The sequence below is a fragment of the Psammomys obesus genome, unplaced genomic scaffold, assembly GCF_907164565.1.
Source record: "Psammomys obesus unplaced genomic scaffold, mPsaObe1.curated_primary_1811, whole genome shotgun sequence".
NCBI classification, from domain to species: domain Eukaryota; kingdom Metazoa; phylum Chordata; class Mammalia; order Rodentia; family Muridae; genus Psammomys; species Psammomys obesus.
Window position 1 is genome coordinate 35,644,286 of NW_026585644.1, and position 25,876 is coordinate 35,670,161.

Sequence of the window (25,876 nt, forward strand, 5' to 3'; positions counted from 1 at the left end):
CCAGAGCTCAAGGGTACTTGTCTTTCTCAATCACTCTCTGCCTCAATCTTTTCAGACAGGGTTTCTCATTGAGCTTGAAGCTCTCTGATTTGGTGAGACTAGCTCACCGTTGAGCTCTGGAGATCCTCTTGCCTCTGCATTCCTGGTGTTGGAGTTACAGCTGGGTGCTGCTGCACCCAGCTTTTGTGTAGGGGATCAAACTCAGATCTTCCGGCTTGCGTTGCAAGCGCTTTTCTGACTGAGCAATTTTCCCAGCCTAAATTTCTATTCTGTAAATGATTCCGATCCATTTATACTGAGACACTCATTCTTTTTAAATGGGTTGATGGGCTTGAGCCTTGTCTCAGAAATAGGAAACAATGGGTATGTTTCAAGATGGAAACTTTAAGTTATGGCCCTGTGGGGCCTTAGGTGACTCTTGAATGTTTTAAGCATCTCACAATGTAAGTGACTGGATGACATATGATAAGTTCTTGGTCAAAAAAATAAATCAAATGGTGAACTAAGAGTCCACTTGGCCATGTGTGTGAGTACTGGAGAGATAAGGATAGAGGAAAGGGGCTTGTGAAGTCAAGAGACTCTTTTGGTTTTTTTTTTTTTTTCTTTTTTTGAGACAGGGTTTGAGACAGGTATCTGTATAGTTCTAGCTGTCCTGGAACTCCCTCCATAGACCAGGCTGGCCTTGAACTCACAGAGATCCGCCTGCCTCTGCCTCCCCTGTGGTAGGATTAAAGGCGTGCGCCACCACACCACCAGGCAAAGAGATCAGTTTGTGGAGTGTTACAAAGGACCATAGTGGGGTATCGCTAACACTGATTTCAAGTTGTGCTACAGAGCTATAGTAAGAAAAACAGCATGACACTGGCATAAAACCAGATGTGTTGGTCAACGGAATCAAACTGAAGTCTAGGACATAAAGCCACATATCTTTGGATACTTGATGTTTGATAAAGGAGTCAGAAATACACAATGGAATAAAAAAAAAGCATTGTCAACACATGGTATTGGTTAAACTGGATTTCAGCATTTAGAAAAATGCAAAAGGATCCATACCTATCACCCTGCACAAAACTTAACTCCAAATGGATTAAAGACCTCTACGTAAAACCAGATACACTGAATCTGATAGAAGAGAAAATGGGGAATAACCTTGAACTCCTTGGTACAGGAAAAGACTTTCTGAACAGAATACTATTAGCATAGGTGCTAAGATCAGCAGTTAATACATGGGACTTCATGAAACTGCAAAGCTTCTGAAGGCAAAGGATACTATCATTTGGACAAAGTGGCAGCCTACAGAGTGGGAAAAGATTTTTACCAACTGCACATCTGAGAGAGGGCTAATGCTGAAAATGTATAAAGAACTGAAAACAAAAAACAAAACAAAACAAAAGAAATCAAGAAAACAAATAACCCAATTAAAATGGGGTACAAATCTAAATGAAAATTCTCAGAAGAGGAAACTCTCTGAGTTTCTTTTTCTGAAAGAAACGTTCAACAGCCTTAGCCACCAGGGAAAGGCAAATCAAAGCTACGGTGAGATTTCACCTTAAACCCATCAGAATGGCCAAGATAAACAAAAACAAAACACAAAACACAGAAAACCAAACCAAACAAAAAACAAGTAATAGCCCATGCTGGCAAAGTTGTGGTGTAAGGGAAACACTCGTTTGCTGCTGGTGGACGTGGAAGCGCAAAATTGTACAGCCAGGACAGAAATCAGTCTTCCTCAGGAAGATGGAGATTGATCTACTTCAAGAACCAGCTATGCCACTCTTGAGCATACACCCAAAGGGTGCTTCATCGTCACACAGAAGTACTTGCCAACCATGTTCATTGCTGCTCTATTCATAATAGCCAGACACTAGAAACAACCTAGATGTCCCTCAACAGAAGAATATATGAAGAAAATGTGGTATATTTACACAATGGAGCTTACTCAGCCATTAAAGGAAATGAGATAATAAAGTTCTCAGGTAACGATGGGACCAGAAAAAAAAAAAAATCATCCCAAGTGAGGTATCCCAGACCCAGAATGGCAATATTCAGTATGTGTTTGCTTATATGTGGATATTAACTGTTAAATCAATGATAAATAAGCTACAATCTGAGAACCACAGAGGTTAGGTATAGAGTAATGGGTAGTGCAGGGGAGGAGGGAATCAATCTCCCCAGGAAAGAGAAATAGAAAAGATACTTATGGATGAATAGGGGAGGGTTGCTGTAATGGGAGTGGGAATGGGGAGGGAAGGGAAAAGGTGAGGGAGGGAATATGGAAAGACACAGATAAAATTAAGGGCCATTTGAGAGGTAGTATGGAAACCTAATACAGTGGAAGTTCCCTAAAAAATGTGCATATATAAAGGCTCTCTAAATGAAATTGCCGAACAATGGGGAGACAGAGCCCCAAGTGGTTATCTCTTGTCACCAACTGAAGCTTCCAATACAGGACAGACCCATGGGAATCCCCAAACAACTCAGGTTATTGCCAAGACTATAGTTTACTCTCCACCAACTGATGTCAAGGTCCCATTGCTGAAAACAATACCCACACAACCACTGAACATGCACAAGTCAAGCTGGTGCCTGCTTTGAGCTTTCACTGGTGTCTTCAGGAAGTCACTCTGCATGATACCAAACGAGAAACAAACACCAACCCAGCCATGAACACTTTGCTCTACAATGGTGTACTGCCTGCAAGATATGTTAGGGCAATGATGGCACAAAGCTTGTGGCCCACCAGTATCTGATTGACTTAAGGCCCACTTCAGGATATGGAACCCATATACTGACTGAGTGGCCAAGAACCTGATACTAGATAGCCTAGGGACCTAGGATAAAGCCACATGCTACTGTTCTAGAAAAAAAAAAGTAGTAATAAAATGACTCCTGATGACATTCTGCTACTCATAGATCACTGTCTTGCTCAGCCATCACCAGAGAAGCTTCTTCCTGCAGCAGATGGGAGCAAATTCAAATGCACAGAGCCAGACATTATGCAGAAAGTGAGAGACCCTGGAACACTCACCCTTGAATGGGATGTCTCTCCATCAAATTCATCCCCTCAGGCTTCAGGGAACCCTGACAAAGAGGAGGCAAAGTATAAGAGCCAGAAGGGATGGAGGACACCAAGAAACCAAGGCCTTCTAAATCAACAGGATCCCCACACATGAACTCACAGGGCTGGCACAGGTCTGTACCAGGTCCTTTATGAATAAGTTATGGCTTCCGGTTTAGTGTTTTGTTTTTTTTTTTAAAAGGAATTTCTGAGTGTTAAACAAGTGGATCTCTGTTTCTTGTGCCTTCTCTTTTTCTTCTGCTTCTTTGTTTTTTGTCCAATTCTGATGTGTTAGTTTTTGTTTTATATTATTAAATTTTATCAGATTAAAAAAACTGAATTTTGCAGGAAAAAAAGAGTCAAATTCAGTACGTACATTGAATTTAGTGGTATGTCTTTTTAGCGTTTTTTTTTTTTTAAACAATAACAACAACAACAACAAAAACCAGACAAAAACAGAACCTCAGTTTGTAGCCTTGGTTGATATGGAACTGGCTATATGTAGATCAGGCTGACCTGGAACCCATAGGGATCCTCCTACCCCTGCCTCTTGAGTGCTGGGATCAAAGGGGTGTGCCGCCATGTCTGGCCTTTCTGGTGTTCTTTAACATACTGTGTGCATGTGTGTGTGTGTGTCTGTCTGTCTGTCTGTCTGCTTAGATTTTCCATGTAGCCCTAAGTTGCCTAGAACTCCCTACGTAGACTAGGCTGGCCTGGAACTTTAGATGACCCCCCTCCCCCCATCTTCAGTGCTGAGCTTATACAGGTGAGCCGCCATGCCCAGCCATTTACTTTGTTTTTTTGATACAGGGTGTCAGAACATTTCCTGGACTGACCTTAAACTGGGATTACAGATGTGCGCCACAACACCTGGCTAGATGACACTTTCTTTTTGTCCTTAAGAACACTGAAATTGTTTTGAAGTTTAGATTATATTTGCATGTATTATTTTGCCTTGTAGGTTTGCTTGTTTCCTTATACTTGGATTCAGATGGAATAATTTTGGCAGGAATTTCATTTGAGTAATGTGTTTCTAAAAACAAAAACAACAACAAAAAGATAAAACAAAACAACCAAAATGAAACCAGTACCATAGTCTGAGTAGTTTAAACAATCAGAATTCACTCCTAAAGTTCTGGAAGTCCAAGGCTCAGGTTCAAACTTGATTTCTTCCAAGGCCGACTGTTTTTGGATCATGGATGGTGGTCATCGCTAACATCTCTTGGTCTCTCTTCTGTCCATACATGCAAAGAGGGGGATGAGTTACCTTGTCCAAGGACACCAGTCACATTGGACTAGCAGCGGCCCTGATGATCTCTCTCGACTGCTCCTTTGAAAGCTGTCTATAACACAGTCATCTTCTCATGTGCTTTCTTCTATCTTTATACTCTTCAGGCTTCCTCAGAGCACCTCAGGCGTCTTGCTGCACAGCCATGGCGGCCTCTGTTTCAGAGGATCCGCTTCTGGGATCCTCAGCTTCTAAACCAAAAGGCTGTGCTCTGGCATAAGGCAGAGCAGTCTGAAAGGAGACAGCATCAGACAGAAGATCAGAGTCTGATGAAGGGTTTTCAGGAAAGCTGCAGGGTCCTCTGTAAGTGGAGTCTCTTTGTGCCCCATGTCTGATCTCAAAGCTTCATCCGAGAGTCCTGTGTTTGAAGCTGGAGAGAGAACAGGCCATCAAGCTTTGCGTGGAGCTGTCTTTAGTCTTGTTGACACGGCAGCTCTCTGACCTCTGCTGCCTCTACTTCTCACAGGTCCAGGTGGTGTAGGAGAGAACTATGCTGTTCTAAAGCAGTGGTTCTCAGCCTGTGGGTCATGACATTTCTTTGGGGGCAGGGTCACGCATAAGCTATCCTGCATATCAGATATTTACATTACTACTCATAACAGTGGCAAAATTCCAGTTATGGAACAGTAGCAATGAAAACAATTTTATGGTTGCAGGGTCACCACAGCATGAGGAGCTGTGTTAAAGGGTCGAAGCCTTAAGAAGGCTAAGAACCACTGTTCTAAAGGCTTCCATTCAGAAACTTTTTCAGAGAAAGAAAGCAACAATGAGTCAAGCTAGAATGAGGCATGGGCCCTAGGTGAGAAATAATAGGGAGTCTGAGGATAGAGGAGCTATGGAAGTCTTGTTACATGAGTCGCCCAGGTTCAGGCAGCTGGCATCTGACTTTTCCAAAAGTTATTTTCAGAAAGTATACTTATGGCTGACCCTTTCTATAACCTCTTAAAACTTTAGTTTTGATCCTCCATAAATACAGCAGGTTTAGTACCAGCTACAGTTTCTATCAAGTCCTTAAGTATAACATAAGCCCTAAGCACATGTACTAACTTCGGAAACTTCGTATTACCACTGTATCATTTTATTATCCGTGCAAAGTGTTCATCGTACAAGGTGCTGAATCTAATGGGGACAATTTATTTCAAGTACAGCATAGCTCAGGCTGACCTGAAACTTGAAGTGATCCTCCTGCCTCTTCCTCCTAAGGCGAACACCTGACATCTGTGATACCCAGATCCAGACAGTACAAATTAGCACCCAGAACGGGACCCATTATCTAAGCCCCCAGGAGCTTAGATTCAATTCCAGAGAAGAAAGAAAAAGAGAATTTCCAACTTAATTGTGAGTGAATTATAAACTTGAACTGACTAAGGCATGGACCATATTTGAATGAGTTTATCTGAAAGTGGCTAGATTCAATTTTCTCTGCTTTGAGGCAGAACAGGGGCTCGGGGAAGAATTACGCTCAATTACAGGCGAACAGAGAAAATTACATTTTTTTTATTATTTTTTGCACACTCAAGTCAGTAGCTGTGAAACTTGTGTCGGCTCCAGTAATTACAGGCAGCCAGGTGTCAGTATAATCTTCAGAACAGACCGATGGATCATTATGGGCAGTTTTTTTCCAAGTTATTACCTGACCCACGGCTGTGTCTCATCAGTAGATCACGTGATGAAGTGAATTCCAATTTCTGCTCAGAATCTTTTCTTTATATCAGAAGGCAGAGTCAAGTCTTGTGGGGTAGAAAAAGCTTATTTTTTTTTCAAAGTTCTCAGAGGCCGAGTCCAGAATATAGCCTATGACCGACATGAAAATATGAAGTCGAAGGTGGTGTCGGAAGCCGGTTAAGACCTGTGGGCCCACCTCCCCACCCTTCCGCTCAGTACTGCTGAGACCTGTTTGCAGATCCCTGCGGATGTGTTTCACAGGAACTCCTGCTCTTCAGGGGCTTTCGCAGGCAGGAATTCCAGAAAGGCGGAGGAGAGTGAGCTTGGTTATTAATGCTCTCATCTTCCAGTCCTGGTCTCCATGGTTTCCTTGCAGACCCATGTGGGAGATCATAGCTCCTGTCAGGCACCCTTCTCCACACACTAACATGGTGCCGCCGGAATCTTGCTCTCTGTGTGCTCAGTTTAGGACAGAAACGTGCTTCCCTTTCCCAGGGGAGTCTCCTAAAGCATCATCACGAGCCTGAAAATCAAGCCTTTTGGAAACTCTCCTCTAACTGCTGTGACATCTACTGTTGTGTCTTGGCCGATGCTCTGGCTACAGTTGTAGAACATCTCGTGCTGTCTGCAGGGATTTGGAGGTGGTGTACAGTATCTGTGGAACGGAGGGAATGGTTTTCATATACAGACAAGTGTGAAGGCCCATGTGAGAAGGCTTGTGGATTTTTTTTTCCTTGATGCCCCTGCTCTAGTGAAAGTTTCTGGATGTGTTTCCCAGCCTTTCAACTCTCAGATTTTTCATTGAAAATGGTAGTTTCTATAAGATGTGGAAAGTGACAATATCCTGGATGCTGAAGGGTGGTTGCTCTATTTAGCGCTAAGCTGAGCCTTTTACTGAGTTGACAATAGCTGAGAATTCACCTTTGGATAGGAAGAGGGAAGGTCGGGGCAGTGTGCCATGTTGAGCCTCTGACTCATTATAGCCAGTGGTGTTATTTCAATAGAAAACCGTGATCCCTCTGGCTTTAAGCCAATACTTGCCTATTTGTAGAAAGTCCCAGAAGCGTGAAAGCTTCCCTCACCTTGACACACCTTAATTTTTCAATGTTCTTTTTTATCATTAGCTGAAGACTTTAGTGTAAAAATAGACATAACATCCTGATAACTAGAAGAGGGTTTTTTTGGGGGGGGGAGAGGGATGGGTGGAGACTTGGTGGGTGGCATCCTTCTAGATAACACACAGTGTTGGGCCAAAATGGTTTATGGTTAAGCGTGCAGAGCCATGCGCTGTGCTCTGTGTCAGATTTACATTTACCGTACTGATGCTAGGAAATGCCGCTACAGGTGATTTCCATCTGAAAGGTAGACTTTATCTTCCCAGAGACCTGCCAGGACTTGAGAACTCTGGGCCTTGCACCGGAGTGATGTTGTCATTCTGAGCATGAATGTAGCCACTCTGTTTGCTGGAAAGAAACCCAACCAAAAGACTCTGATGTCCATTTCCCTGCCCTGTTCCTCAGAGTGCAACAGAGGGTACAGCTTCAAAATATTGGGGTACCCTTTGTCTCTTAGGAATCAAAGGGACTCCTGTCGCTTTGTCTTGGGTGATGTGACAATTTGGCCAAAAATGGTTGGTTTTGCCTTCCAATGGAGGGCCCTGCTAGCAACCACACATAGTCAAAGGCACTCAGTTACTTTGCCTGGACTGCTGAACCCTGGAGTTTTGCCATGAGGAATTGCATGAAGCGTTGTCTCATAAGCACTCCAGAAGAAGTTGCACACAGGTTAAGAAAAGCTGAGGCCGGAGGAGGCCTGGGCGGGAAAGTCTCTTTAGTAACTTGACAGTCACTTTGAAAGAATCTCTCTTTTCAAAAAAATATTTTATTTTATTTTTGTAATTATAGTTTATTCACTTTGTATCCCTCCTGTAGCTTCCTTTCTCCTCCCCTCCCAACCCCATCCTCCTTCCCCCTTCTCCACCTATGCCCCTCCCCAAGTCCACTGATAGGGGAGGTCCTCCTCTCCTTCCTTCTGATCCTAGTCTATCAGGTCTCATCAGGACTGGCTGCATTGTCTTTCTTTGTGGCCTGGCAAGGCTGCTCCCCCCTTATGGGGAGGTGACCAAAGAGCAGGCCAATCAGTTCATGTCAGAGACAGTCCCTGTTCCCATTACTATGGAACCCACTTGGACACTGAACTGCCATGGACTACATCTGTGCGGGGGTTCTAGGTTATCTCTATGCATGGTCCTTGGTTGGAGTATCAGTTTCAGAAAAGACCCCTGTGCCTAGATTTTTTGGTTCTGTTGCTCTCCTTGTGGAGCTCTTGACCTTTCCAGGTCTTACTATCTCCCCCTTCTTTCATAAGATTCCCTGCACTCTGCCCAAAGCTTGGCTATAAGTCTCAGCATCTGCTCTGATACCCTGCAGGGTAGAGGCTTTCAGAGGCTCTCTGTGGTAGGCTCCTGTCCTGTTCCCTGTTTTCTCCCTCTTCTGATGTCCATCCTCTTTGCCTTTCTGAATGGGGATTGAGCAACTTAGCCAGAGTCCTCCTTCTTGATTAGTTTCTTTATGTGTACAGATTTTAGTATCCTATATTATATATCTAATATACTATATTATACATTTATCCTATATTATTGAGTGAGTATATACCCTGTGTGTCTTTCTGCTTCTGGGATACCTCGCTTAGGATGATCTTTTCCAGTTCCCACCATTTGCCTGCAAATTTCATGATTTCCTTGTTTTTTTAATTGCTGAGTAATATCCCATTGTGTAGATGTACCACAATCTCTTAAAGCATCTAGGCTTCTTCCCTCTTGTGAAGTGAAGGGCTTGTAGGAGTTACTAGGGCTCCTCCCCTGTCTTAATGCCGCCTTAGCATTAGGTAAAGGGTCCTAACTAGTGCTGGCCCTTTAAATATTGTATCCATAGCACCATGGCCATGTCACTGTTATGCCTTTGTTGCCTGTAGGGACCTGGCTGTCTGGAACACTCAAAGGAGACTCCACCAAAGGGAGGCAAGCCAAAGCCTGCCATTACCACCGTGGCTTTGTGGAGCTGGAATCTACGAAGGGCCTGGGGGAGCCCATTATGAAAACACACATTCCCATACAACCCCAACTAACACACTAAGCAATTTGTTCTCTTCTGAAGAAGGCCCATGAGAGACTGAAAACTTTTTTTTTCCTGGGTGACACTGAGAAGACAGTCACATGATTTGGGTAAGTCATATGATAATATGAATGTGTCTACTCAGACCGCTGGTGAAACTCATTTCTGTGAAGGCTGAGGCGGGTAACCGGAACAAAGCACACAGAACGACCTCAGACACATGACTCTACAGGCTTCAGGAATTGGACATATGACAAAGAAATGTCTTTTTTTTTTTTTAAATACAGTACAGGATTAAGGACAGCGCCCCAAACCTGAACAGACTATTGAAATTCCTCCATAGTCTATTCTTTCTTTTTGTAATTGTTGAACTATTGATACATTATTGCTTTTAAAAAGGCCTGTCATTTACGATTAACCCATCACGTAGCATATTATGTTTTTTTGACAAATGTCTAATATCTCCACCACTACCATAGCAGAACAGTGTTCTTGTTCCTCAAATCCGTGGTGTTCCACACATCCACCCTTCCTTCCGACTCTTCCCTAATCCTGGTAACCACTGAGCATTTATTTTTGCCATAGTTTCATCTTTTCCAGGATGCCTGATGGAAGGGAGTTACCTTCATTGCTGCCAGTGCTCACTGGAAGGCCATAGAGCTGACGACACGTGCTATACAGCAAAGCTGACTTCTTTCTTTGAACAACATTCACACGGTCCCTTTTGTGGCTCAACAGACCATTGCTTACTGTTGCTAAATAGTGGGTTTTCCCACAGTCTGTCTACTCACCTGCAAGGTGCCTTGCTTGCTCCAATATTTGGTTTTAGCTAGGTGTGTGTGTGTGTGTGTGTGAGAGAGAGAGAGAGAGAGAGAGAGAGAGAGAGAGAGAGAGAGAGAAAGGCCTGTGAATGTATTTTTAAATCACTTGGGCAAATGCCTAAGATTATGGTTGCTGGCTCATAGGGTCAGACTGTAAGAAACTGCCAGGTCACATTCTGAAGTGTGGGTGCCATTTTGCAGCCTCCTTAAGTAATGGACAGAAGTTCCCCATATTCCATATTTGTCAGCCTTTTTCAGTATTTGGAATTTTATCTCTTTTAACAGATATATAGTTGTATTTTATTCCTGTTTTAAGTTTCCTAATGACTTAGGATATGTCATCTTCATATACCAAATGGCCACTCATGTTTCTTTCTTTGCTGAAGTATCTGTTTATATATTTTGCTCATTTAAAGAATTTGAAATTTCTTATCGTTGAGTTTAAAGAGTTTGTTTGGATGACATCAGATATGTGCTTTGCAAAAATTTTCTTCTAGTCTTTGAATTGTGTTTTTATTGTTTTAACATGGCCTTTAAAGATTACTTTATTTTTTATGTGTGTGCATGTATGTATGTATGTATGTATGTATGTTGCACATGCATGTGGGTGGTGGTGAAGGCCAGAAGAGAGTAGTGGAGCCTTTGGAGCTGGATTTACAAGAGGTTGTGTGTCTTATGACACATGTCCCGGGACCCAAACATTAGTAAGTTGCTCTTCACTGATGAGTCTTGTCTGTAGCCCCCTTGACATGACATCTTAAGTTTTTCAGATGCATTGATTTCCCCTTATGTGTGCCAGTGTTTTGCTTAAATGTGTGCATGTGTACAACATGCATGTCTGGTTCCTGCAGAGGTCAGAAGAGGGTGTCGCTTCCCTTGGAACTGGAGGTGCAGGTGGCTGCGGGTCATCCTATGGATCCTGGGAAACAAACCCCAGTGCACGACAAGAGCAAGTACTTTCATCACGGAGCTGCCTCCCCAACCCCCTTAAGATGGCATTTGCAGAGCAGAAATTCTGGCTTTCTAGGCTTATGACTCTGATATTGCATCTAAAAAGTAACCACTGAGTCTGCAGTCACCTAGATTTTTCTCCTGTGTTGTCCTCTGGAGGTTGTATGGTTTTGAATTTTTAGTTAATTTTTGTGAATGGTGTGGTGTAAGACTATCATTTCATCACCACTGAATTGCCTTTACCCTTTTGTCAAGCTTTAGGGACTATGTTGGTATGTGTGCATGCTTTTCAGATATTATTTGACTTATCCATTTTTCCAGTTCCACACTATTGTAATTACTGGGTCATGTCTTGTTTCCAAGCTTATTTTTTTTTTCTAATTGTTGTGTTGGCTTTTCTGGTGCTTCTGCATTTCTGGACCCCCTTTGGGTTTTTGGGCTGAGGACTCAATAGATCAGTGTGCTTAGTGGTGGCCATTTGCCCCTGCAGCTGAGACCTAAGCTCAGCCAGTGACATCATAGCAGAGTCATACAGGTTTGCACAGTGTCACTGGATAAGGCATGCAAAGATGCCCCACCATCCCTGCTAGCAACACCGCCCTTGAACTGGTGAAAACACAGCTTCCTAGGAGTGTGTGTCATTGCATTGATAAGCTTAACTTGAGCAGATCCCTGCCTGAAAGTCTGGTAAAGCCAGAGAGACATGTGCGGGTACCACACGAAGCAGGGTGCTTAGGGTGGGCAGCAAGCCCCTGAGCATGTTGATGGATGGAACACCACTCTGGGGAGTGGCACAGCTGCTCCTTCTTTCCTAGGACTCTGCTTTTATTCCATGGACACATTCTCAAAGATAGGATTCTATTATATCATTGTTCAGTGGCCAGTGGTTAAGATGTAATGCGGGCATATACTGCCAAGTGGTTAGGGAGATGATGGGAAAGGCAGAACAGCAGAGCTCCAGTCCCTTAGGACATTAGGATATCTTATCTTGCCTTCATTTTGAATGAAAGTTGCCACTGACAATACATTAAATATGAAAGCTTACCTGCCTGGGCAGAAATAATTTGTAAAATCCATTTACTATTCTTATTCTGAGCTAACAAAGTCCTGGGATCTCAAGGTGACTTTATTGTTAGTTGCTAAATTTTACTTTAAAATGCTTGGATTCTTTTGTGTGCTTAGACTGATTTGTTGTTGTTGTTGTTTATAGTTTGTAAGAGGTACAGGGGCATAGAGAATGATAGGACTGAGATGACAAAGTCCCTGCTCCTTCCCTCATTGGAAACGCATGATGACTTTTCCTTGACCCTATGGGAGAGTGTCTCAGGCTGTTAATGTGACGCTCAAATCCATTCTAGTCCTAATTTATCTAGTTTATCTCTTAGTTTCTTCCTGTTAGGTTTGCTCCAGCTACACTATTCTGGGTTGAGAGTTGGTATCCCTCTCAAATTTTGGTGTTAAAACCTAATCCCCAGGTGAGAGTTCTTAGGAGTGATAGCTTTAGCATTTAGTGCATTTGGAAGAAAACTTATTTTCCTTTCCACTAGGTTAGGACACAATGAGGAAAATGGTCACCTATAAACTAGCAAGAAGGTCCTTGCCAGACTCAGAATCTGCTGGTGCCCTATATTCAGCTTGTTAGCCTCCAGGCCTGAGACAAATCTCTAGTGTATAAGCCTTTAGAATGGACCAGCACTTTTCTGTAACTGAAATACAATTTGAACTTTCTTCTGTCTTCAAGCTTTCTCTCTTGCAAAGCATTAAAGTTAAGAGTTCAATCTCTGGGGTCTGAAGAGACACCACACAGGTTAAGAGAACTTGGCATTTTTGCAGAGAACCAGAGTTTGGTTCCTAGTACCTACACGGTGGCTCACAATCATCGGTAGCTCCAGTCCCAGGGGATTTGAGGCTATTCTAACCTCTGCTGGCACTAGCTCACACATAGTTCACATACATATGTGCAGACAACACACACACACACACACACACACACACACACACACACACACACACGTATATAACAAAAATAAATGAACTTTGAAAAACATTTAACCTCTGGATCAAGATGGTTCAGGTTTCAAATTCTGGTTCTGCTTGCTAGTATGTGCTCTTGGGAAATTTGCCCGACTCCTCCCTGACCAATATTTAAAAAAGAAAAAAAACTGGCCTATGACTCCACATGGGTTGTCTAATTGAATGTGCGGGTGAAAAGCTCATGAGTGGAAACACGTAGCAAGCCGTTCTATACCTTGATTTCTCCAACTGAAGGATTGAAGCCTGACTGATATTTAATTCATAAAGGTCTAAAGGAATAATAAATACAACACCACACAGCATACACAAAGCCTCCTGGACAGCTAGCCCCTCATTTGCCCAACTACTTCTCTTTATGCTCCCCAGGAGCTCAGGATGCCTCTGTTTGAAGCCTTTCCTGACCAACACCGGTCTCCAATATGGAAAGTCTCTTTTTGGAAAACCCTGAGAACTAGTCCATTTCTTTTGCAGGTGTCTGGCTTTCCTATCCATTGCTTGTGTCTCTGGATGATTGTGCATTAATGAGCACAACTTTTGAGTCAAAGCTCGTGCCTGTGAACCACATCAGGAAGCAAGGACCACTTATTTTTACGAAGGAGCAAACTGAGGTTCAGGGACGTTGAAGAGGCATGGCAGGGATCGCAGATCTAATGAGAGTTGATCCTGGGATTCCCGTTCGGGCTGCCCATGGCGGCCTGTGGTCATGACAGTCTCCCTCCTTTCCTATAAAACTTGAGTGAACTAAGTTATACCTGGTCACAGCTTCCACACTGCCCTCGGAGTGGAAGGCGCTCAATGCAGTTCTGGTACTTTGCTGGACCCAGGTGCAATTTGTCTGCTTTTCTAAGTGCTATTTAGAGCTTTAAGGTCCCAGTTACCTTGATTATGAAACAGATATGGCATGTTGTACTTTGGTGGTCCAGGCTATAATAACTTCTTACTCTCGTGTTGAACTCCACCTGAATCTAAAAAAGGTCCCATTTCTTTTTCTCCTGACTATTCCCTGGGGTCCCAAATATGCTTAGATGAGGCACGCCAGAATCACTCTCATTATCAATGCCGCTTTTGTCACAAAGGAGGCTTGCTCATGACTCAGAAACCGGCTAATTGGTCTGTCAATGGCTTTCTTTGCCTTAGGTGAGTCATTGGATGCCTGTTGACAGGTGCATCCTTGCAGACTCAGTGCAGCTCCAGTGGGGGGCGGGGGCCCCTGCTATTCTCTTAACTCCTAATCACAATGTTATTAAAGCCACGATGGCTTATCAGGGCCTGGGGTGAAAGTGCACTGGTTTGTAAGCAGCCAATGAAAAGACAATTGTGGTGAGACGTAAAGCCCCCGCCCTTCCCAGTGAGCGCTCATGCACAAGAGAGGAAGGCAACCACTAAGATAAAGGCCTTAGATCAGTGGTCCTCAACCTGTGGGTTGCAATCCCTCTGGGGATGCATATTAGACATCCCGCATGTTAGATATTTGCGCTACAATTCATAACAGTAGCAAATTAGTTTTGAAGTAGCAGTGAAATAATTTTATGCTTGGACTATCACCACAACATGAGGAACTCTTAAGGGTTGCAGCGTGAAGAAAGTTGAGAACCCCTGCTTTGGATGAAATGGTCTATCTTGATTGGGATTGACGAGCCTGGTCTCTTCCATCAGCGCCTGTTTCCTGAATTTGTTCTATTCCAGAGACTTTTTTGGGCCTTTGTGACATAGCAGTGACAGAGGCCTAATAAAATTTCTGCCCTTTTGGAACTTCTTTGAAACAAAACATTTTTCGCATAGAAGAATTTCCAAGTTCATGCAAAAGAGGGAAGGATGGCTAGCTCACCATTCGGCATTAATTATTACCGTTTCATCATTATTGCTCATCTGTCTTCCCTTCCTACACTTATTGCTAATAAAACATCTTAAATCGATCTCTGGCAGGAGACATTTTATCCTCTACCCCATGACTGTTTAAAATAAAAATATAACTGTAATGTCATTATTAGAGATAACAGAATTAATAAAAATTTCTTGATTAAACTTAACATCCATTTTGAGTTAAATTTTCTCTAGTGGTCCTATGAATTGCTTTCCCTGTTCCTTCCTTCCTTTTTTTTTTTTAAACAGGGTCTCTCACACTGTAGTGCAGGTTGTTGTGGAACTCAATGCAGGCTGGCTTAAAACCCATAGGAATTCCCCTGCCTCAGCCTCCCTGTTGCTAGAATTATAGACATGGGGCATTATGTTTGGTTCAATTCTAAAATTCTAAAAATAAATTCTTTCTTTTAAATATGTATTTGTTTGAACCTAGGTCCAAACAAGGCCTGCACACTGTGGATAGGGCTGTGAACCTTTCTGATCTATGGCAGTTTGTCAGAGCTGTTTGGCTGGTTGACGGAGTGAGCTCTTTGACCTGCAGAAGTTTCTATGCATGAATCTGGCTGACTGTTTCTTCATGATTTTTTAATGAGCTTTCTTCCTGCTTTGCCTCTTCTGTAAAAATGATAGCTGTACAAAGTGGTTTAGTTAATGTCAGTTTCAATGGTAGAAACTGATGTTAGATCACAGAACTAAAATTCTCTTGGAGAGTGACTTGGTACTATTTATGTGTGCCAGAGAGTCTTCTAGAGGTACTTTGGTGGCTAGAAAGGTAAGAAGCTGGTGTAAAAAAATGTAGTACTGTGCACACGTGTGTGTGTGTGTGTGTGTGTGTGTGTGTGTGTGTGTGTGTGTATGTGTGTAGGCCAGAGGTCAATGTTAGGTGTTTTCCTCAATTTCTCTCCACCATATCTTTTGAGACTTGGCCTTTTACTGAACCTGGAATTCATTGTGTTTTTTTTTTTTTTTTTTTTTTTTTTTTTTTTTTTTTTAACAAGGATGGCTTAAGCCAGGGAACCCCAGGGATCTCCATGTTTCTGCCTCCACAGTGCTGGGGTTAAAGGCCCATGCTGCCATAGCCCGCTTTTTACATGGGGCTGGGGATCTGAGCTCAGTCCCTCATGCTTCTGTTTGAGGGACTTTTTTTAGCTAGGCATCTCCCCAGACACCGAAAAAAACAACAACAAAACATTCTTATGCTTGGCTAACCATCCTTGTTTAAAATCAGTGATTTCCAGGGTCACCGAGAGAACCAGTCTCAAAAAATAAGGTGAACAGTGATTGAAGACCCAGCATTGAGCTCTGTTCCTCCCCCCCCCCCACAAAGAACTACATTTTCTACACCAGCTACTTAGGGTTCCAGCCACCAACGTACTTTTGGAAACATCTCTGGCACACTTAAATAGCAGTAGGAAGGTCCTGGGGTCTCAGTAGCTGTCAGTTGATGAAGATTTCCGTAGCATTGATGAGTTTCTTCAATAAATGGCAACATACATGCTTTAAAGAACAAGACTGAGCTTTTCATTCGGAAAGTCCAGACAGGATGACTGAAGAATTTAATTATTACCTACACAGGCAAGGTCACGGGAAAGGGTTACATTTTGTACTTGTTCTTTTGGATATATCATAGTAGATGTTGAACTAGCAGTTGGATATATATGTATATATATAATATATGTAAAGTATAGAGTTGAAAATATGTGCTTGGAATCAAGTAAAGAGATAGTATTTAAAGGCACGGACTAGATAAGATCAGTCGGTGAGAGACTGGCTTCCTGGAAACCTCATGGGGACTGTTGCAAGGTTTCTCTGCTATGTATATAGTTATCAGCACATAGTAAAAAGTATAGTCTGGAGGCTTTGTGGCTCAGATATATGGTTCATATATAAATATATATACACATGTATATGTATGTGCTTATACATGTTATACAGATATACATATATAAATACATTTATATAACATAAATATAAACATGTAAAAAATATATGTACCTATACATATATATATATTTTTTCTTTCTGAGGCTGGGTGACCTTGCTTAATATTATACATTCTAAGTTCACTCTGGAAATTTTTTATTTTTTTATTATTTATTATTTTTATTATTATTTATTAATCTTTTTTTATTTCTTGCCCATCTCCTCACTGCTTGCTCATCATTCTGGGCTTTTCTTTGAGAAGGTCTGAATAGTCTGTGTGTCTTAGGCAGGGTTGCTATTGCTATGATGAAACACCATGACCAAAAGCAGTTTTGGGAGGCAAGGAAAGGGTTTATTTAACTCACAGGTCCAAGTAACAGTTCATCATCAAAAGCAGTGAGGGTAGGATCTCAAGCAGGGCAGGAACCTGGAGGCAGGAGCTAATGCCTAGGCTGTGGAGGGATGCTACTTCCTGGCTTGCTCTTCCTGGCTTGCTCAAATTGCTTTTTTATAGAACCCAGGACCGCCAGCCCAGGGGCAGCCCAACACACAATGGGCTGGGCCCTCCCGCAACAACCACACTTTGAAAAAATGCTCTCCAGGCTTGCCTACAGCCCAGCCTTATGGAGGCATTCCCTCAACTGAGCCAGCTCCCTCCTCCCTGATTACTCTTTAAAATTTTCCTTTTTTAAAAATAGTATCTTTCAGCAGAGCTGACCCTGGGGGTGGGGAGTGCAGGTGAGTTAGCCCCAAGAGTGAGAACACAGGAGAGCTGGCCACTTGTCTGCCATGAGGTGGCATTGGTACAGGAGTGGTACTTTGCCCGTCTTTCCCATCACCATCTGCAGCAGTCAGGAGAGCTGACCCTAGGGTCATGAGAGTGGGAGAGCTAGCCCTGCCCCCTCACTGGCTGTAGCACTAGTGAGAAAGGGCCCTGCACCTCGCCTGGGCAATACTGTGGAGCTGGCCTTGATGACAAAGGCATGGGGTGAGCCTGCCCTAAGGGTGTGAGAGCAGGAGAGCTGTCCCAGCCCCTCACAGGCTGTAGCACTTGGGAGAGTGGGGCCCTGAGCCTTGACTGGGCAGCACATTGGAGCTGGCTCTGGAGGAATGGGTGTGGGTGAGACATCCTGAGAGCAGGAGAGCATTAGAGCTGACCCTGCCTCCTGCTGATGGTGCTTTGGGTAGCCTAGCCAGAGCAGTGCTGGAGAGCTCAGCCCTGGTGGTGCTGATAAGGGAAAGCCAGCATGCTGACCAGCTCAGCTACCCCCCTGCCTGGATCCAGGGCTCTGAGTGGGCCCACCCCAAAATCTCTATCATCTCTGAATAATTGGAACATGTGAAAGGACCAGTCCTGCTGTTCCAGAGCTGCAGGATCTCCACGACACAGGGCCACAACAGGATAACCAGGAGGAGTCTTGACGAGAATCCAATATTGATGGTGTCACAGATGTCAGAGACCTCAAACCAGACCAATGACTAGTTGCAATTAACATTGCAAGTGAAGATGTGTGGACAGAGATATATACTGTGGGGCACATTGTGGCATATTATAGCTTTCACAATGAGATGTTTCTATGCTTGTTGTTTGTTTGTGTGTTGTTGTTTGTGTGTGTGTGTGTGTGTGTGTGTGTGTGTGTGTGTAATCTTGGGGGGAGGTTGCAAATGGCGAAGGGTGGATATGAGGCAATGGGGAGATGAGTGGGATGATGTGAAACTCACAAAGAATCAATAAAAGGTTAAAAAATAGTATCTTTAAGTGTGTATCTACGTTTGGGTATACGCATGAGTGCAGTACTCACGAAGACCAGAAGAGGGCGTGGGATCTGCTGGAGCTGGAGTTAATCCAGTCGTAGGTCCATTCTTCTTGGGAACTGGGACCAAACTCAGGTCCTCTGCAAGAGCAGTTCTCACTTTAAACGCTGAGCTGTCTCTACTTTTTCTTGGAGGTATTCAACTATGGCCACTCAGTGAAAGAATTTTGTAAGGATTTAAAAAAACTATGGCTCTTTGTTAGTCCTAGTTCCCAATAAGAACAGATAAAGTTTTTCTATGGCATTTCCTCCACTATCTTTGGCATGAAATCCAGGCCCTCCATCATATTAGGCACACTCTTTACCCACTGAGGCCCACCTCAGTGCTTTGGTTGTCTATTATGAAATCTGTTCTTACAGTACATTCATCATATTGCCCACATTTTCTTTTCTCTTTCGTATGTCTTTACCTAGAGTTGCTCTTTGTATATGGCACATGATATTTTGTTTCCATTATTAAATAAGCCTGTTTGACCAACACTGTCTCAAATAACTCACACACACACACACACACACACACACACACACACATATATATATTTATCATTAGTTTGCGATACCAGTTTTATGTATACCAAGGACTTGTTTATCCAAGGCTCTGCTTCAGAGCCCTTCACTCTAGGTCATTGTTTATTCCCATAGCAGCATCTGCTTATTTTTATTAGGACATAGTAAAGACATAATATCTGATAGAACAAGTCTCCTCCTTTTGTTCTTGCTTTTAGAAATTTTCCCTGTTTAAAGTTATATTCGTCCTTACATATTTTATGTTCATTGAGAGCCTTAAACTTTTAGTTATAACAAAGCATTGAGTCTAATAATCAACTTGACATTTTTACAGTGTAGAACCATCCTATCCACCGCATTTTTTTCTTCATCTGCTCAGTCTTCTTTTATGTCCTCCAATGGAGTTTTAAGATCTTCTCCATAAACTTCTGAAAAGTTGTTAATTCCCGGATGCTGCGCGTATGAGTCACTGTCTACTTCCTGCTTGCTTGCTGCTGATGTAGGCTGTTGCATTTTATAAATTGATCTTGTATTTGGCAGCCTTGCTGAACTAATTGCTTCTAACAATTTTCTGGTTTTTCTGGGTGTTCCATGTGGAGAGTCACATCGTCTGTGAATAACAATAGACAGACCGTGTGAGTTCAGCTGTCACCATTTGTGCTGTTGAGCCCACCTGTCTGGCTCGGCCAGAAGACTGTCCCTCATGGTCCTAAAGCCTTGGTCTCATGTTCCCGTATGGGAAAGCAAATCTCTTTTCCTCTATGAATGGAACTCTGCCCATTGTACAGTGTGAGGAGGAACAGTGACTCTGCCTTCTTCTGCTCAGCCCCTCTTATGCCTTCCTGATGGTGTGGGGTCCATCAGCTGGGGCCAGAGCTTCCTGATATCTTAATTTCTGAGTGATCCCTGCTCATCTCTTCAGGCATCTCTGGGCCCTTATGGGCTTAAGCACATTCTATACAGGTGGTGCCAAGCAGTGTCTCCAGAGACTTTCAGGTTAGACTCAGTGTGAATCTTCTGCCCCACTTCATTTGTGGTGAAGACAAGATATTGTTACAGAGTTCTGAAGAGTTGACAGTTAGCCACGCCTTTTCTTCTCTCTGTGATACTGACCACCGATGGGAGTCAACCCCTCCTGGCACTTTGGTTCTTTGTGACATTACTCAGGAACCTCGTGCCTTCAGATGTGATGGAATCTCAGCAGCTGCAATGGATCAGTCTCGTGAACCTAGCCAAATTTTGGCCCCACATAATTGTTACATTTCACTGTTATTAATGGGCAAGACCTAGCTGCACAGTTTGTGTGATGGGTGTGTGTGTGTGTGTGTGTTTCATGGGACAGGACTGCAATAAGGGCTTGTGTTTCTCATGGCTGGGTAGCGAGTAGTTTCAGGTTTTGGAATAAAGGTAACTGAGTGAGTGGAAGACTCTCCCTGGTGACTTGGTGTCCTGGGAACTTGCCTGTGTACTGCGTATGTTGGGTGTAGCAGGAAAAGCCAGTAGTCTGTCTGGTTCTAACAGAGATCTTCATTGTGCTTACAACCTCTCAGCCAGCCACACCCCATCACCGACTGATACTGGTATCTTGGTGGATAATTTTTCAAAACAGAGACAAACATAAACTGTGTAGCTCGGAAACATCACCAGTAGCTCCTGCTACAACAGATCTGTACGAGTTTCCGTGTTTCGATGGCAACGGGACTCATTTAAAGGCACTTAGAGAGCCAACTAAAGGCAAATTGCTTTCTCTTGTAGCCAGCTGAGAAGGTGGGTGGGTTAGGCAAGAATTGGGTGTGATACAAACAGGGAAAGGGAGGCGGAGTCCTCCAAGGGAGGAGTAAGCATCTGTGTTGCATTACCACCCTTGGTTGTGCGTGAAGACACAGAGTCTGCAGGGAAAGAGAACCTGGCGGCTGCCCAGGGGTGTGGGAGGGTGGTGGAATTTAACTCAGCACATGCACCCTGAGTTTTGGTTGGCCCTGTGCTCCACCCAGCTCTCCACCGTGGTGTGACTGCCTCAAACAACTATTCTGATATCTTGGGCTGTGTTAGTAGGAGCTCAAGAGGGAGAAAGAGGTAGCAGGCTCTCCTCCGCACGCATCAAGTCACGGTGGTTTCATTCCCTTCCCGTGATAAAAGGGCCCAAGACAAGCCAGGATGCACCCTCCAGAGTCCTTCAACACGCTGGTAAGTGGTGCTGCAGATGAGCAGCCTGAGAGCCAGCGAATACTCATCATTATTCCTTGGACTGGAATTAAATGTTCTTTGAGTTCCCGGGGTAGAAACAACCCTGGATTTTAGCTCCCAGGGAAAGATGTTTTCCAAAAGGCTAGCCTAAGCTACCTTAAGAGGTGTTGAGTCCCTTCTTAGGAGTATCCCGTTAAGGCCATTTGGTGGGAGAATGTCGTAAGGACTCAAGCGACTAGAAAGTCTTTGTGTTTGCTCTCCTATTCTCTAGAGCGAATAGTTCTAACAGAAAATGGTGCTCTGGTCCTGGAGGGATGCTGATAGACATCCATTCACATATTTTCTTATCACGTTACCGCATGATAGGGAAGAAACAGCAACAGTGTAATCGTTTGTGAGACCTCGCAGAGCATGGCTGTGGTGTGGTGCTCTGAACCAAAGGTTACGATCACATTAGGTCTCTCTATTAAAGGTCAACACTTTTCTGCAGCACTGGAAAGGAGAATGTCAGCGCCCACATCTGTTAGGGGCCAGTTGCACTTCTTTCTGGTAATGGCAAGATGGATGAGACTAGAAAGTAGCTGAGGAGGGAGCAGAAAGCAAGTGCCTGCTCTGACTATTCACTTCTTCCCTTGGCTGACACACTTCCTTTGTAACTGTTTAACTGGGTATTGAGAAGGGTTTTCAAAGCAGGGCCTGGAAACAGGTAACTGACTGATGGATCTTACCCTAGGCCATGCATGGCCACACTATCTAAAAAGGGTAAGATGTGGTCTCTGGCTACAAGACGCAGTAGGCAGGAGTTCTTCCAGCCCAGGATGCTGGGGAGCAGGGGAGGTCAAATTGGGCCAACTAACTAAGAGCTTGAAAGAAGAGGGTAAGCTGGCTGCAGCTCCAAATCACCATCCAGGCCAGCCAAGCTTCCTTTTAGAGCCTGGTTGTGCTGCGCTGGACAGATCCCCCACTTGTGCCCTGCACGCCAGGGCCTCCCTGGAAGCCTTTAAACGAGAGCAGGTGCAGCCGCCTCAGACCCCTGCTGCGGGGCGCAGGGGCGCAAGCAGGAGGCGAGCGAGCGCAGGCGCGTGCGCGGGGCCGAGAGCCGAGGCCTGCACGCAGCCCGGCGCGGCTGCACTGCGCGCGCGCGCGCCGACCCGCGTGGGGCCCGGTTCCGGCGCGCGCGGCGTGGAAGGCGGCGGCGGGTTGCAGCTGCCCGGCTGGAGGAGGCTCGGCAGCGGCCGCGGGACCCCTGCGGGAGAGCGGGAGCGCGCCCCTGCGCCTCGCCTCTGCGCCCCAGAGTCCGCAGCCGGCGCTCCGCGGGGGACCCGGAGCAGGCAGGTTGGCGTCCCGCTGGGGGCGGCGGGGCCGGGAGGCCGGGCCGCGCGGGGCGGTTAGCGGCGCGGGCCGCACCGAGGCGCCCGGAGGAGGCCTCCCCAGGACGCGGCCGGGGACGTGTGTGCTCGTGTCGGTTGCTCTCCGGCTGAGGCCCCCGCGCTCCGCCAGCGCCCGGAGTAGCTCCCGCGCGCGGGGCTGCGCACCCTGGTGGGTTACTGCACGCGGGCCTCTTCAGGTTCTCACTCGCCGCCCCTTCTGACTTAGATCATTGAGAAACCCCCGGCCACGCGTGTTCAAAACGAAACTGCCTTTGCCCCGCCTGGCTGCCCCGAGATTCCTTCAGACTAATTCTCACTGAGAAGTTGCAGGAGGGTGTGAGTTGAGTGAGACCTGTCCTGTTCGGATCCGGATCCGCGTGGATTAGCTCGACCGGTTCATAGCTAGAGAAGCGAGGTGGTTCACTCCATCCAGATGCCGCGTAGGCCTTTGGGATTCCAAATCAGCTCGGAGACAATGTTTTGACATGTATCAGAATGCTATTTTGGTGTGTGTTCCTGGCTACACTGTGGGTACCTTGTAGCACCAGCATTGAGTAAAGCAGTGACTGAAATTCTTCTGAAATGTGTTCCTCAGTGGAGACGTCCATCAAATACTTCAGTTGCGGTTAACTCTTGCTTTGACTTTTGTCAGGTTTGAGTTTAAGTTGACTGCTTGGCGGAAGAGCAGGTGGCATAGGACGAGGAGACTGGAGCGAAGGTAGAGACTTGGAAATAGCAGGATTCCAGCTTTGTACGTTTTGACGATGATGCAAAACCATCCTAGTTTCGTTTTAACATGAAGATCGTTTTTTTTTTTTTTTTTTTTTTTTTTTTTTTTTTTTTTTTTTTTTTTTTCTTGTACTGCTTTCATTTGTTAGGGAGTGCTTAGGCTCAAAGATGGACTCTTTACAAACAACTGAAGTGTTTGTATCTCTTTTGTAGATTTAGCACCCGGTGTACTGTTCTTTGGATTTATTTCCAGGATCCCATTTCCCAGATATAATCCCAACAGCAAGGCCTTAAACAAACAAACAACCAACCAACCTCCCCCCAGTGATTATATTGGTGCCATTTTGCTTATAACAATCGCAGGTTTGAGTTGACGGAATCCACTCACTCCATCTCTCTGTTAAAACCCTTTAAGCATCTGGTTGCTTTTAGTCTTACTGTTCTCTTAATTATTTACAATTATGCTGCTGCAAGCTGGCACATCAGCCTTTATTTCTCGTTCCAGGCATCTCCAAGCTGTTTGTTCTCTGAAGAGTGAGCAGAGCAGTTTTTCTTCAGTGCTGGTCAGGGGAGTGACTGTCGATAGGTGACGTGCCCTTCAGGTTATGGTGGCCTTAGCCCCATGCAAATGGACTCTTTGAATATTCAGATAGAGCTAATGCAGAGCACATTACACGGTCCCAGGTATATAAAATAGGCGTGCAAACCAAACATAGACAGTACGTTATATATCTTAGAACAAAGGTATAGGTATGATTTTACCATTAACGATGAAAACAAATTTGTATGCCAAAGAGATGATGTGCTTATTTATTTTTACATTTAAGTCTGGCAAACATTTGGTACTGCAAGATATGAAACATTTTGCTGAACATCTTCAGCATTTTGCAGAACTGATCTACGGTGCTGACAATGCTGTTTTGTATGAACATAAATAGAAAATGTTATAAATATGCATAAATAAATATATGCATATTTAGGATCCTTTCAGCACTTGCTGGTAATTTTTTTCTAATCCAAAGCCAGAATTAATTTATGAGTTAAAAGAGATTTATTTTACATGCATGCGTGTTTTCCCTGCATGTATGTATGTGCCTGGTGCCTGTGGAGGCCAGAAAAAGTTGTTGGATCCCCTGGAACTGGTGTTGCCACGTGGGTTGTGGGAACGAACCTGGTAGCCAGTATTCACAACTGCTGAGTCATCTCTTTAGCACCAGGGATTTTTAATTTTCAAGTTTTTGTACTTATATATTTAGAGACAGGGTCTCACTGTGTAGGTCTGGCTGTCCTGGAACTTACTGTGTACCAGGCTAGCTTTGAATTCATTGAGATCTTCTCGACCCTGTCTCCCAAGTACTGGGACTAAAGGCATGTGCTACCATGCCCAGCTAGTGATTTTTTTTTTAATTTAGAACACAAACAGCAATTAGTGAAATCAACATTCGAACAAAATGTAATTCCGAAATATGCTAATTTGATGCTTACATGCAGAGGAAAAGACAATGGGAACTTATTAAAAGTCTTTGTTCTTTGTAATTAAACCGTTATATTTCTGTAAGAGCAGAACCCTTTGTAAAAACACTGCAGCTCATGATGGCGTACACCTGGTTCTGGGTGGCGCTATTTCAGGCATCGTCAGATGGTCGAATGGCATGTCCGCATATGCAGTGCCGAGTTCGCACACTATGTTTAGGGCCAAGGTTGCAGTGAGGTCACGTGGTAACGCTGTAAGCACTGTCTAAAACGCCGTGGATATATGTTGGGGTTGATCTGAAGCTCCCTATGTATTCAGATGTTAATTGCTTGCCCCATAAATTCCATGAGCAAATTCTCACGTATCCGAAATGATGTTGTGTAAATCTTGCCTCCCAAATTATCCCTGAAGGGCTAGATAAAGTTGCCCACGGTCTGGACTGGGTAGAAGAGAGGTTTGAGGGCTTGGGTGTGGCAGAAGGATCATGAGGAGGGAGAGGAAGGAGGAAGAGGAGCAGGTCACTGTGGGTTAGAAGCATGAACTAGAAGCACATGGCCAAAAGCAGCTTTGCTCTGAGGACTGGCCTGTTGGAGCAGAACATGTGCAAGAATTTATGGAGATTTTGGATGGGAAGCAGCCCAGTTAGGAAAGATTAAAGGAGGTGGCTGGGATGTGTGGCTGGGAGGCAGTAAAGTAACTTGGGGGTTAGTATCTACCCAGCTCAGTGTGTTAAGGTTTATTAAAAACCTAACAGGTTTCTTTGTCTTTTACTTATATAATAGCAGGTTAAAGGAATAGCTGTCACCTTATTAATCATATGAATCAATATTAAATATTAATAATCATTTCTGCAGATATGTTACGTTATTTGATTTTGTATTAGTTTTAGTTGACTGTGCATTTAGAAACCTGAATTATTTCAGACTGCCATTTTTTTTTACGATACCCTTCATTTAGTTGTCTGAACCCCCCCCCCCCCAGCCCACCATTTTAAGAATCTCTGAGCTAGATCACTGGAAGTTTTAATTTAATTTTAAAAGCCCACATGTAGCTAGTAGCTACCTAATTGGACATCCCAG

The 25,876-nt window shown here is 44.2% G+C and overlaps 1 protein-coding gene across 4 annotated transcripts in view; it reads left to right on the forward strand.

Annotated features, from left to right (window-relative positions):
* The first annotated feature begins 22,391 nt into the window (after positions 1–22,391).
* Clip4 (CAP-Gly domain containing linker protein family member 4) overlaps positions 22,392–25,876 on the forward strand; it is a 67,488-nt gene continuing 64,003 nt past the window's right edge. For 2 of the 4 annotated variants that reach the window (XM_055627235.1, XM_055627257.1), the window contains exons 1-2: positions 22,392–22,559; positions 23,829–24,007. The gene's annotated coding sequence lies outside the window, so the exon portion shown is untranslated. Of the gene's footprint in view, positions 22,560–22,740; positions 22,764–23,234; positions 23,313–23,828; positions 24,008–25,876 lie in introns of those variants that run through there. The other 2 variants (XM_055627252.1, XM_055627243.1) reach the window with 2 other exon arrangements.